The sequence below is a fragment of the Schistocerca nitens genome, chromosome 1 (assembly GCF_023898315.1).
Source record: "Schistocerca nitens isolate TAMUIC-IGC-003100 chromosome 1, iqSchNite1.1, whole genome shotgun sequence".
Taxonomy (NCBI): Eukaryota; Metazoa; Arthropoda; class Insecta; order Orthoptera; family Acrididae; genus Schistocerca; species Schistocerca nitens.
In genome coordinates this window covers 623831886-623845990 of record NC_064614.1, presented here as the reverse complement: position 1 = coordinate 623845990, position 14105 = coordinate 623831886, and the positions used below count along the sequence as shown (strand labels likewise).

At 40.9% G+C, this 14105-nt stretch overlaps 1 protein-coding gene across 1 annotated transcript in view; it reads left to right on the top strand.

Annotated features, from left to right (window-relative positions):
• Positions 1–12209: 12209 nt before the first annotated feature.
• The window catches only part of LOC126257631 (uncharacterized), a 163061-nt gene continuing 161165 nt past the window's right edge, over positions 12210–14105 (top strand). Inside the window, exon 1 of the mRNA XM_049955579.1 lies at positions 12210–12252. The gene's annotated coding sequence lies outside the window, so the exon portion shown is untranslated. The remainder of the gene's footprint in view (positions 12253–14105) is intronic.

Below are 14105 nucleotides of genomic sequence, written 5' to 3'. Positions count from 1 at the left end.
CAAGGTCTAATGCAGGGAGACGCCAAATCTTCCCGAAACGAGACGCAAAAAAGATCCTTACTTGCCCTTAAGGAGACATCTTCTCCAGTTCTAGCATTGTATGATGAAGATGGCGAGGCAGAATTCAAACCAATACTAGAAGTTTTGGAATGGGGGTAATCTAGTATCAAGTCAGGAAGGTGCTGAAAGGTGATAGCTTATGCTTCCAGAGTTCCCTCCATATCCGGGATGAAATACTTTACAACCAAGTAAGAGCGCCTTCCAGTTGTTTGAGCCATCAACAAGTTCCGGCCTTATTTATTAGGTAAACCATTCACCGCCCTGACAGACGACCATTCCTTCTGCTTGCTGACCAACCTGAAGAATCCATCACTGGTGAGATCGTCACTGAGACTTCAGGAGTATGACTTCACTGTGATATACAAAAGCAGACACGCACAAGGGCACCTATTGCCTTTCAAGGAATGCTCCACAGCAGCCTGAATGAAATCTGTCAGTGCTGCATTAAATGACACTGCTGCTGAACAGAAGGAAAATCCTACTTTGCTGGTAACCACAGGAATGTTGCACAGCAGAACAGTTCAGTTTGGAAACACAGAAAATTTCGAAGTTCACCAGCTGAACTTTGCATCCGCAGTGGGGCCAGTGCGACAACACGGTAACATCCAGTGCCTGATAGGGAAACAGCATCGGGCATCACAGCACCTGACAACTCCACAATGCGGTGTGGGGAAGTGAGAGGAGCCAGAGGAGGAACCGAGCACTCTCACGTCCTCTCAGAGGTCTAGTCAGAGGACCACAGCAGCAGATGGACGTGAGTCCGCCCCCAGGACTTAGCAGAGAACGGAAGACGCCATCAGGGTTGTAAAATTACTGAATAAACATGCCTTATAACTGATTCTTCTGTTACTGCATCTGCCGACGCGTCCACTAACCTGCCACGACCGTCCTGAACACAGCAAGGGTACGAGGTGGACTTGTTGGCCCCTACTGAAGGCTTAAAGTAGGAGAAAATTCCAATTAATGAAGCATTATATAAGAGGAACTATGATACAGTGGGCCAGGAATTGTTGCTCATCATCCCAGCTCATCTACAGGCAGTTATCCTGAAATTTTCCACGACACTTCAACATCTGATCACCTAACATTCGCGAAGACTCTAAACAGAATCTGATCAGTATTACTGGCCAGGTTTCTATTGATCCATTAGGCATTATGTGAGTCACTGTAAGGAATGCCACTGTAAGGGAATCTGGTACCAGCGTTATTCCATCAAACTGGAATCGACCTCTGGGGAAAGTTTCTGAAATCGACAAATGGGAATCAACAGATAATAGTCTACATGACTACTTCACCTGCTTTGCAGTCGCTAAAGATATGCCTCTGCTGAGGCTCCAGAAACTACAAAGTTAATTGTAGAATACATCATTCTGAAGCACGGAGTGCCCCATATGATGATCTCAGATCAGAGGTAATTTCACAGTCCGACATCACCCACAGGATGTCAACTGTCTATCATCCACAGATGAATGGCCTCACAGAACGATTTAATAAGACACATTTATATGCTCTAGGTGAACATTGGTTTAAACAGAAGGACTGGAATACAACACTGCCTCTCATGACATTCGTATGCAACACACTGAAGCAGAAACTGCACACTTCACACTGTTCATTATGCTCCACAATCACAGTGTTAAAACGATCATGGATACACTTCACGTTTCAACTAGACCATACTCAAGATGACTACATGAAACACCTCATCACCAGAAATGAAGAAGCAAAACAGTTGGCTCACATACAGAAGATGGACGCCCAGGAAAAGTACTGACAAACATTATAGTGCAAAGCACCGACAGGTCAGATGCAGCCCGAAAGACGTGATTTAGATTTTTATGTTTGTGGGGAAAGTAGGAGAACTGGAAAATTTATTAAAGTGCTGATTTGGGCCATACGAGGTGCGGCTAGAAAAAAACCGGACTGATGCTGGAAAAAACATTTATTTACAATTATTTACAATTTCATGTTATCTCCTTCAATGTACTCTCCTCCTCGGTCTCTACACCGCTCCATACGAATTTTCCACTGTTCATAGCAATGCTGCAGATCATTTTCGGTAAGTCCATACATTACTTCCGTCGCTTTTTCTTTTACTGCTTCAACAGTCTCAAATCTAGTTCCTTTCAAAGCTGACTTGACTTTAGACAAAAGAAAAAAGTCACAGGGGGCCAAATCAGGTGAGTAGGGTGGATGATCTAAGATGGGAATGTTGTGTTTTGCCAAAAACGTCTTCACTGACAACGCACTGTGAGCTGGGGCATTGTCTTGGTGAAGGATCCATGACTTTTTTCTCCACAAATCGTTCCGTTTTCTCCGTACTCGCTCACGTAGGGTAGCCAGGACGCTAATGTAGTAATGCTGATTCACTGTTTGTCCCTCTGGTGCCCAATCAATGTGCACAATCCCTTTGATGTCAAAAAAAAAAACAATCATCATTGCCTTGAATTTCGATTTTGACATTCGTGCTTTTTTTTGTCGTGGAGAACCAGGAGTTTTCCAATGCATCGATTGGCGTTTAGTTTCGGGATCGTAAGTAAAAAACCACGATTCATCGCAAGTAATAACATTTTGTAAGAAGGTGGGATCACTTTCAATGTTTTCCAGGATGTCAGTACAAATCATTCTTCAGCGTTCCTTCTGTTCAATTGTGAGACACTTTGGAACCATTTTTGAACACACTTTGTTCATGTTGAAACTTTCATGAAGAATCTGCCTAACACTTTCCTTGTCAACTCATTTTAACTCAGACACTGCTCTGATTGTTAAACGGCGATCTTGTCGAACAAGTTTACCGATTTTTTCAATGTTTGCATCAGTTTTTGCTGACAATGGTCTGCCAGTGCAAGTGTCATCACTGGTGTCTTCGCGGCCATCTTTAAATCGTTTAAACCACTCAAACACTTGTGTTCGCGATAAACAATCATCGCCGTACACTTGTTGTAACATTACGAACGTTTCACTTGCAGATTTTCCTAGTTTGAAACAAAATTTGATGTTGACACGCTGTTCTTTCTGTACACTCAACATTTTCCGACGCACAGACAAAACGTCAACTACTTAAAACAGACGCCACGGGCAGACTGAGTGCAGGAGGCAGATGAAACTCAAGCAGTAGGCGGAGCGAGAGTCCCGTGACGGGCCACGCGACTTTCAGCCTTATTGCATTCGTTTTATTGTTTCACCAGTACTAGTCCGGTTTTTTTCTAGCCACACCTCGTATTGCATCCTTCGTAGCTTGTTGGACGTCACATATGACATTGAGGATTACAACTTTTCATCAAGAAGATAAAACACACAGACATTGTTCATGTCCTCCATATGAAGCCCTACTACAGTCCAAGCACAGGTCGGTGATGGGAGGTTCAAGAAAACTGAAGATCCATTCGACAATCGTGAAGCTTTGACTAGGAGGTGACCTCTTCGAAGCTCATCACTGTGAAGAGGATGTAACAACATGACCAGAATGTCAAAAGCCACCAGTGCCATCATAGAGAGATCCACAAGACCTAGATAGAGGGTGCTGTAGTCGGCTCCACTGAGAGTTTCTGAAACAGGGGATCACTGTTTCTCCAAGAGGGGGAGCAGTGCCACAAGCTATGGTGCACGCAGTGTGGCATAGTGAGCTGGTTTGTGTGCTGCTGGTCGCCAGTTCAGACCCATCAAAAGCAATTATTTGTTGTTTATTTTTTCTGGAATTATCTTGAAAACTCTTATGTTTGTAAAGTAATGTAATATTCGCTATTGTATAAAATCGAGAATTCTGGAATATTCGGTCTTTATACAAATATCTGTGGCTGCACTCTTCGTTCAAGAGTTCAGACCTGTTCTGGATATATGTTGGTGCTAGCAATAAATGTGCTCAGTTCTAAGTGTGGTTCGCCACTGACGATCCTAGCTTTGGATATGCACTTGATTTCGTTTTACATGTGGCAATATAGCAGTCAGGTACAATGCGTGACATATCAAATGAATATCTGGGTCAGTCAAGCAGTGGTACTTGTCATTCAGGAAGGAAGGCTTGCATATTTCTCACTATATCTGACGAAGTACTGTCCTGTTGAAATATGGTATGTGAAGATGCCAGAAGGAGGAGCAGTTCTTCAGGCTTTACAACTTCGATGACATACGTGTTTCAATCCAGATTGCTCTCTGTACATGGGAAACCACAGTGCACGTTGTAACCGAAAGCGCCTCAAATCGCCAAGCTCAGCATTTTTAGCAGCATGTGACACAACAATGCCGGCTGCTAGGCTGTAGCTAGCATCTAACACATCTGTGATCGACAGTGTAGTGTTAGTCAAAGAGGGACTCTTCTGAAAACACCATTACGTTCTATTCCGCACGCCAGGCACGGCGTTCACATTGCGGCTGGAGGTGTTTGTTGCTTCTAGCAATGAGCTCTGACACAGTGTCATACATGTCACCTTTTTAGAAGACAGATCACAAGTTCACACTCATTACAGTCCTTCAGCGTCATTCCATCACTGTGAACAAAGCTGCAGCATTCCGTTTTGGGTACGTGGGCATGGTAGTAATAATCCCAGGATGTGATAATATTTCGTGGTCCAGTGCCTAATCGTTACCGCATACATTAGTTTCCCACATAAGTCACTGTTGTAGCAATATTCCCTGTTCGAATTACCATGGTAGGACAAACTCATTCTTCAGAGACTGCTCATTCCGCCCCCTTCGAACTCATTCACACATAAATATAGACGCTTTTAACGTAGATGTTGCCTACTGGCACTTTTACGTTTTCATTTCGTTTGGAGGTGACTTTTCTAGTCACACAAAAGATGTTGCCTCTGAGCAAGTTCTAAACACTTTGTATTCTTAATAACTTGTTTCTAGAACATACACCGTTTCTTACAATCGAATTCACTCACGAAATTGTTGAAGGATGTTGCAAATTTAGTATAAAGTCTTCCTTGTGGCAATTTAGGTCTAGGTTCTCACATAATTGCCTGGGTAAGCTTGTGCTTGAGTCTCAGCGTTTTGTGTAAGCTTGCACAAACCCCCTTTACCTCAACATAGCCAAAGCATGTTTGTACAAACTACAAACATCAGTTTGTGTTTGCCAGCTTTGCCTTTGCGGTGCAAAAAAGTAGGAACTAAAACATGAAATGTATGGTAAAGGCTGGTTAATAAAACGAAAAACATATTCCCATATTTAATTAATCAGTCAGTGTTGATGTTATATAAATATGCTGAGGACCATATTTAGGACCTGTAGTTCCCTTGACTGAATCGTTGGAGCAGGTCCTAATGTGGGTACGTTTGTGAAAAGTAGCATGCAAAACTAGCACTTCAGCACAGTTTAGCAATTTTATTTATCGTTACTAGTAGTTTAAACACAATATTTTCCCAAACAGTCAGCCTCAAAATTAAAGTTTTAAACGATTCTGTTGGCTAACTGGTTTGCACCTGTACAGCATATTAATAAAGCTACCACAGGCACCGACTCCACCATGGGGCCTGAGGGGGCCCGAGCCCCCTCAAAAATTCGTTTGGAGTGGGGGGGCGGAGCTACCCCCCCCCTTATAATTTAATTATAAGAAAATTATTAGTTATGCTTTGTAAAATCACAAAATTGTTTGTTTAACGATAGTTACCTTTTAAAATAAATTCAGTAATGAGTTAAAACAAATAATTATCATGATAGTAAGCAGGTTAACTGAAAACAAGTGGTGTGAATCATGATAGTGTTACGGTACTGCGGGCACACTCAGAATTTGTCCCGGTGCGCGAGCCTTTGGGTAAAGTCTGGTGCCGGCAGGCCAGCGCTGCGGTCGCGGCGACATCAAAAGGACTGGAGCAGAAGCGCCTGGAACCCTCCGCCTCGCCTCGCCTTGACGCTTCGAAACATTACGCCGCCGGGGATATGTAAATCACACCCTGCTGTCGCAGTCATTCAGTGTGGATAGTTTTGTTCAGTGTATGCTGCAGACATGTTTAGTGTTGTGACTTTAATGTCTAGTGGACTACACTACTGGACATTAAAATTGCTACACCAAGAAGAAATGCAGATAATAAACGGCTATTCATTGGACAAATATATTATACTAGAACTGACATGTGATTACATTTTCACACAATTTGGGTGCATAGATCCTGAGAAATCAGTACCCAGAACAACCACCTCTGGCCGTAATAAAGGCCTCGATACGCCTGGACATTGAGTCAAACAGAGCTTGGATGGCGTGTACAGGTACAGCTGCCCGTGCAGCTTCAACACGATACCGCAGGTCATCAAGAGTAGTGACTGGGGTATTGTGACGAGCCAGTTGCTCGGCCACCATTGACCAGACGTTTTCAATTGGGGAGAGATCTGGAGAATGTGCTGGCCAGGGCAGCAGTCGAACATTTTCTGTATCCAGAAAGGCCCGTACAGGATCTGCAACATGCAGTCGTGCATTATCCTGCTGAAATGTAGGGTTTCGCAGGGATCGAATGAAGGGTAGAGCCACGGGTCGTAACACATCTGAAATGTAACGTCCACTGTTAAGCGCCGTCAATGCGAACAAGAGGTGACCGAGACGTTTAACCACTGGCACCCCATACCATCACGCCGGGTGATACGCCAGTATGGCGATGACGAATACACGCTTCCAATGTGCGTTCACCGCGATGTCGCCAAACACGGATGCGACCATCATGATGTTGTAAACAGAACCTGGATTCATCCGAAAAAATGACGTTTTGCCATTCGTGCACCCAGGTTCGTCGTTGAGTACACCATCGCAGGAGCTCCCGTCTGTGATGCAGCGTCAAGGGTAACCGCAGCCATGGTCTCCGAGCTGATAGTCCATGCTGCTGCAAACGTCGTCGAACTGTTGGTGCAGATGGTTGTTGTCTTGCAAAAGTCCCCATCTGTTGACACAGGCATCGAGATGTGGCTGCACGATCCGTTACAGCCATGCGGATAAGATGCCTGTCATCTCGACTGCTAGTGATACGAGGTCGTTGGGATCCAGCACGGCGTTCCGTATTACCCTCCTGAACCCACCGATTCCATATTCTGCTAACAGTCATTGGATATCGACCAACGCGAGCAGCAATGTCGCGATACGATAAACCGCAATCGCGACAGGCTACAATCCGACCTTTATCAAAGTCGGAAACGTGGTGGTACGCATTTCTCCTCCTTACACGAGGCATCACAACAACGTTTCACCAGGCAACGCCGGTCAACTGCTGTTTGTGTATGAGAAATCGGATGGAAAATTTCCTCATATTAGCACGTTGTAGGTGTCGCCACCGGCGCCAACCTTGTGTGAATGAATGCTCTGAAAAGCTAATCATTTGCATATCACAGCATCTTCTTCCTGTCGGTTAAATTTCGCGTCTGTAGCACGTCATCTTCGTGGTGTAGCAATTTTAATGGCCAGTAGTGTATTTTATATGACTCCATTTTATTCATTTACTTTAGTCTCTTAGTGTACTGTGAATTAAGTTTGCACTGGATAAATTTGTTACCAAAAAGGCATGCTTGGAAGTTGATGATACTGCAAGTCAGCCTCCAACAATTATTGTCATCAACTGCTTCATCGTCTTCAGGCGAGAACTGTTCACAGCCGAAACCTGGACAGTCCGGTAAGGGAAGATCATTTCAGAAGTCTTGGTTGATCAAATATACATGGCTAGAATATGAAGCATCTACTGAAAAAGTTTTTTGCAAAACCTGCAAAGAGGCAGATGCTAAAAATCTATTACAACTTTCTTCAAAAGAAGAAGATGCATTTACTTCCGTTGGGTTTTCTAATTGGAAAAGAGCTTTGGAAAAATTCTGTCTTTATGAAAATACGTTTACACATAAAGAAGGCGTTCTGAAACTAAATTCTATCACTAACCGAAGTGTGGCCTCCCAATTGAATGAACAGTTAGATAGTGATATGAAGAAAGGCCGTTTAGCTCTTGAGATAATTTTTACTACCGTGAAATTTCTATGCCGACAAGGACTAGCAATTAGAGGGCATGAAGATGTAAACTCAATTTTTTATTTTCTTTAATTTAATTTAATTTTATTTTTTTATTTTTTTTATTAGTTGTTGGAACTCCGAAAGAATGGCATACCTGAGTTTAAAGATTGGTTAGGGCGTTCGGGGTATAAGTGGACGTCCCACGATATTCAAAACTAGATCATTGATGTATTAGCAAAGTCTTTGTTGAGAAAGGTATTGGCTTCAGTCAAGAAGACTGAACATTTTTCTATTAGGGTTGACGAAACAACTGATTCTTCGATTCACGAACAAGTGTCATTTTGTATTCGTAGTGTCGACGATTCCTTAATCGTCAACGAAGACTTTATTGGCTTATACGAGACCTCCAACACTTTATAACAAACTTTTTTTAGTATTTTAAAAGACTTTTTGCTCGTCTTGATTTATCAAAGGATAACTTAGGAGTATAATGCTATGATGGTACCTCGAATATGAGATATAAGATCAAAGGACTAAAACAGTTAGTTTTGGATATACAACCATAAGCATGTTATGTGCACTGCACTGCTCACAGTTTACACTTGGCAGTTGTAGACGGTCTCCACCTTCTTACGTCTATGAGGGATATTATGGATTTAGCTAAGGACTTAACAAACACCGTAAGGAAATCCAATAAAAGGATGGGGCTTCTCAGAAGCATACGCTGTGAGAGCACCAGCGACCAAGCTGGTCTAAGATTCCTTGTTCGACTCGATGGACTATGCGAGCTTCTAGTATCTTGAGAATATTGAAAAACTTTGAAGAAATTCTAGAGTTTTTTTTTAAACATTTTCTGCAGAGGACAAAACAGAGGTAGGTTACAAATGCCCAGGCTACCTTGAGTCAATGTTACAATTCAAGACTTATTTCTTTTTACATCTTTATTGCCATGTAATGAACCCAGTAGAGGATGTCAATGAAAAAATTCAATGCCCTCATCTAAGTGTTGCTGATCTGGAAAAAATATATGAGGGCTTGATTTGTATATTGAGTGGAAGGTGTGATAGTTTTGAACATTTTTGGAAATTGTGTTTAAAAGAAAAACCTTCACAAGTTGATGATCCTTCACTTCCTCAGAATCGGGATATACCAAAGAAGTATGAAAACAACGAAGCCAGCTCACTGCGCACTTTCAAAACCCCAAAGGAATACTACAAAGCTATTTACATTGAAGTTTGTGAAACGGTGCAATCTAGTATTACTGAGCGGTTTGCTTCAACTGAACTCACACAGGTCATTGCAATTGAACAAGAGTGCTTGCTTTTAGTAAACAGAGGTGAAACAAATTTGGAGAAGTCGACTGAGTTTTTCAAAAATGACCTGGACATTAAGAGACTGCGCTTACATCTGAATATGTTAGCCAATATCGCTAATAAAAACAACTGGTCTTAAAAAACGTGCGTGATGTAAAAAAGTGCATTAAGCTTCTCCAAATAGTTCCAATCACGACAGCAGCAGCAGAACGGTCATTTAGAGCCCTTAGACGTCTGAAGTCTTATGTCCGGTCAACAATGGGACAGAAGCGATTGAACAACTTGACTGTTCTTCATGCCCACCGAGATATTTTGGATATCCGACCTGTTATGAACGATTACATATTCAGTAATCCAGTCAGACGGCCGACATTAGCACCTTTCCAAAGACACACTAGCCCTAATAATGCATTATTCGTACTACTTCAGTACTGTATTACTATAGCACTGTATTAGTTATTTTCAAATACTTAAATATTTTTAGGGTGTAAGACCCAATTAAAACCTGCTATTTACATACTTTTCGACTGAAAGTATTAGGCATACTGTATTAATTTTATAAACTGTATTGAAGCATTAACTTTGAGGTATTGTTTTTATTTAATGAACCCTGAGCCTTAGTCAAAGTAAGCTTAAATTAGCTATTTCACTTATTAATCGAAGTGCTATTACTGTGCAACAGCAGTATTTTATGTTTTATTCTTGAATTGATGGTTTAGGATTCATTTAAATATAATTTTAGTCTTTTCAGAGCTATATATTGACTGCTCTGTAAAAGTCTATAAGCATGATTATTACTGTAAATTAAATTAGCTTTTTACGAAAATACCGTGCCTGTTATGTTTTGTTTCTTTTTTCAAAGACAAAAAATATCAGGCTTGCCGAGTTTCCCGGAGTGTGAGTTATCGAGAGTCCAGTTTTCGGGGTTCTAAAGTTGGTCGTATGTCTCTAAAATGCTTAAAAAAACTTTAAAACTCACTACTTTTCATCGAAAATTTCCCGGGGCAAGACCCCCATATGGTCCCCCCCCCCCCCATATTTTTTATAAGTCGGCGCCCCCGAAAGCTACGTATAATATCGTGGATATTTAGCTGTCTTGAAATACCACTTCAAATAGTTGCGTGGAGAAATATTTTCCTGCTAAGTAACTCATGATGATTGCTTGACCTCGCTGCAGTGTCGCGAATCAGTAAGTTATCTGTTAAATTACGTGGATAATAAGATAGTGTGTACCCTTCTTGCAATATCTCTTTAACGAATAAAGTTATCTGAAAATGATTTTCCCCAGCTTCAAGGACACAAGAATCCGTGTCTTTCTACAGGAAGTAGAGAATTATATGGTGGCTGATTTGGATGAAATGAGATACGACAGAAATTTATTGCGAAATCCAAACTCCTTTCAAACTTCCAAAATTCCGTTAACCTAAGTGCCGCGTGTGTGACTAGCCACCACTTGGGAATCATAACTGTAAACTGGACCACAACATACTATTAAAACAAACCAAACATCATATTTTAAATTTTTGTTTTCCAAGTCTTGTGGTGCAGACCACTAAGTTGCAGCCCAGCTATAGTCGAGTCGGCACATAGGCAGATCCCAGACAATTAGCAGCACTGATGCCAGCTTTCAGCTGCATATCGCTAAAGGCTGCAGGCAAAAACGGTAGTCTCCTATAGTCCAAATAGCTGCGACAAAGCTGTGGCGAGACCCGCTTACAAAGTCGCGTTACTTGACTGGTTGAAGTAGGCGCGCGAAGCTGCCTAGGTCTGCTCGCTGCAACTGTCGACTGTAGCCTGCCCGTAAATGCGGCCCTGTGCATGATTTGTATAATTATTTTAGGGCCCAGAGAGAAACATGACGAACTCTATATTATTCTCAACACCTTACATAAAATACACACAGTAGTTCTGCATTCAGATTGACAGGATTGCAATGTTAGGAGTCAAACATCACGAAAGGAATTATTTTATTTTTTACATGAAGCGTTTCGGAATTTATCCATCATCTGATATCCAGGAGCGATTGCTGCATGTAGATATAGCAATTCCACTTGTACGTAAAACAAACATTCACAGACAGTAGTCTGCCTGAATGCAGAAGTACTGGTTACTATAATAACGGTCGCCTGCCTCCTGCGTAACTTTGTCACATGTATGTTAGATGAAAAAATGGATGAATCATGGGAGAACCTTTGACAGCACGGGAAAGCCCGACAACAATACTAGGTTTTATTTTATTTATTTTTTCTCGGGCCGAAGCTGATACGACAATTTCAAATACCCATCTGTAAGTTTATGTGGCAGGGTTTATATTTTTTAAAAAGTATGACGTACGCATACACTTGTTTGCCTTACCGCAATACGTTTCCGATTTAACGCTTTTGAAACAAGGCTACCTTTCGTAGCCTATACTTGGTTTTGACAACAGTCTCAAAGATTGACATCACCATATCGAAAGAAAACCTCAAGCAATTCAGCTACTGGTACTGTTGTCACGTATGTAAACTTACGATCACTACGGGCTGCCCAAGATTCCATTTCAATGAGCATACCTTCATTGGTCCTCATTTGACGTCGACGTTATCATTTAACATTTAGTTAACTGACATTTTAGTTCTTAAATACGTATTCGCGATCTATCACCGGTTTCAGTGGATGCAAATGAAGCAAATAAATACGTCAAAGATCCGCCTCAGTTTCGCAACTGAGTATTAATTTATCACAATTGCTGACAGGGCTGCAACATGTAAAAAATTGCAGATGAAATCAATTTATGCAGTATGTGTCGATACATTTCGACTATGATATTATCGTACATAAACATATTGCACAACAGACATCGATTTACTCTCTTAAGATGGTCGCAGGAATTACAACTCACCTCAGATGAGACGAATTCACATCTATCGTATATTATTTGAAGCTCTCTCCACACAATAAAGCAATTAATACTGCTGGTAGTATAGTGTCTTACATATTTTTACCGGCCGAAACCTAAAATGAGAATCTGACGAACAGCAAACTTTTCAGATATAGATATTTCCGATCGACACTACATAATCGTTTGTTATTTAAAAAGTTATGACTCACTCTGCCAAATCATTTTGTAACTTGCGTGTCTATTGCTAGTTTCGAATTTTTGTACTGAATTTGCGATTTACTTGCATATTTATTTAAGGTTAAAGTAAATATCTATTTCAATGTTGGTATTTGGTACTAAGCGCATGCATTTGTCGTTCGTTTCCGTATTGGCCAAATGTGTGTGTTTGAATCAAAGGCGGGTTTTACGTGTTAGTGACCGTTGCTGTTTACATGTCAGTTGGTTGATGTTAGATTTGGGTGTTCGAACTCGTGAAGTTGTCAGTGCGTAAAACTTCTGTGTACAGAGGTACCAAATGTTTGTTTCTAAATACACTTATAATATACGGTTTGTGAATATGCATCCGCAAGATAAAATACTTGACTTTCTGTTCAAAACATGTTAAATACTACGTTCTATGGATAAGTTAAGGATATATAACACGTAAATATAAGATGCTTTTGGTCGGTAGTAAAGCTTGAACCAAATGCATGTCGAGGGGGAGATGAATTGGTAGCGGTTGTTTTTGATATCATTGTTACACCTACTGCTTAGCGCACGTATGACAAATACAAACTTGTTATTCACCTGGAGTCGGATATGAATGAATTTTGTAATATGTATTTTGCCCAGTAATTGGCGAAATAATACCGGTACATCCTCCTGCTCTGAGTTTTACGTGTTAGAAGAAATTTAGATGGTGTTGCTGTTGTAATCCCTAATAATTGTATACAGTTCAGTGTTTTATGCAGTGAGAAGCCCAATAAGCTGATCCTCATTTTCTAACGATAACGTAATTGTTATTTCTCCTTTTGTGTATAGTTATTTGTCTGCGTCCATATTAGATGGTATTTTTGCCCGTTTAAAACGTTTCTCGGGCAGAGGCAAGGTTGAAATCAGCGTTAACCTAAGACTGGAATCAGGATAATTTTTTTTTAAGGACAGAGTGGGAAATCAGGTGTGCTACAAATAATGTAAACTTGATCTGAACTGTGGCATGCCGAGGCCAGGTGGGAACCCAAACATACTTAGCACTTACTTCAAAGCACTTTAATGAAGTGTTTGAGCTGAGAGTATTGGGTGTGGTCTTTCAATGTTAACATTTTGGTCAATGATGTGTACAGTGGTATTGTTTGGTTTTCCGTAACATTGTCACCCATTCAGTACTGAAACTGCAGAATTAGATGTGCAACTAATGATTCAGTACTTCTGGCATAAGGTAACCATTGTGGACAACTGTCTATGGAAGTGTGAAGTCTTCAGTCACCGTCAAGTGACGTTATCTATTGGTGTATTTGGTTAAATTACGGGCTGCAATAATTGTGTCCAAAACATATATTGCTCAAAGTTTTCATGTCATTGGAGTACTTCACATATGGTCAACGGAACAGGTGGAATCGGACGTTTCCGTTAACCTGTGTTGGCCAGCTATGGAACTTCATTAAAACCATGTTAATTTGTGTAGTATAATCAGAAAAACAAAGTTAATGCCAACAGACAACAGTTAGTGTCTATAATAACAAGAGCTGTGTAGTTCTGTACTAAAGTTTCCCAGTTAAACTGTTGACATCACTGTCCAGTAATATGAAAGTGTTCACTTTTCTGTGCATCTTTGCTACTAAATTTGGCGTTGTTGCATAAATTAAATATGTACTTGGAGAAACAGTTGAAACAAATTCAAACAATTAATGCTATCAGTTGGGATTGCCCACGTTTGGAATTTAGTGAAAG